Source organism: Cydia amplana, chromosome 11 (assembly GCF_948474715.1).
Source record: "Cydia amplana chromosome 11, ilCydAmpl1.1, whole genome shotgun sequence".
In the NCBI taxonomy this organism is placed as follows: Eukaryota; Metazoa; Arthropoda; class Insecta; order Lepidoptera; family Tortricidae; genus Cydia; species Cydia amplana.
This window is the reverse complement of record NC_086079.1, coordinates 6,222,769-6,223,051: the sequence shown is the minus strand read 5'-3', so window position 1 is coordinate 6,223,051 and position 283 is coordinate 6,222,769.

The window sequence follows — 283 nt, the reverse complement described above, 5'->3', positions numbered from 1 at the left end:
ACAAAATATTACACATACAAAACTATGCCCGGCGGCTAGCACCGCCCACCGACTCTAACACAACACTATATTCCATCAAAAAACCAAAGCGTGCAGTGCTAACCGCCGACCGTTCTTTTTACATAGCCCTAGCGGCTCGTAAACATAAAAATGATACTTACATTACGTACACTAGAGTTCGTTGCACCGTGGGGAGCGTTCGACAGGCACGATTCGAGTCTTTCACAGTATTTACACTTATAACGAATGACTGTCCGGGCAGTCGCAGTGCACTGGCGGCGTC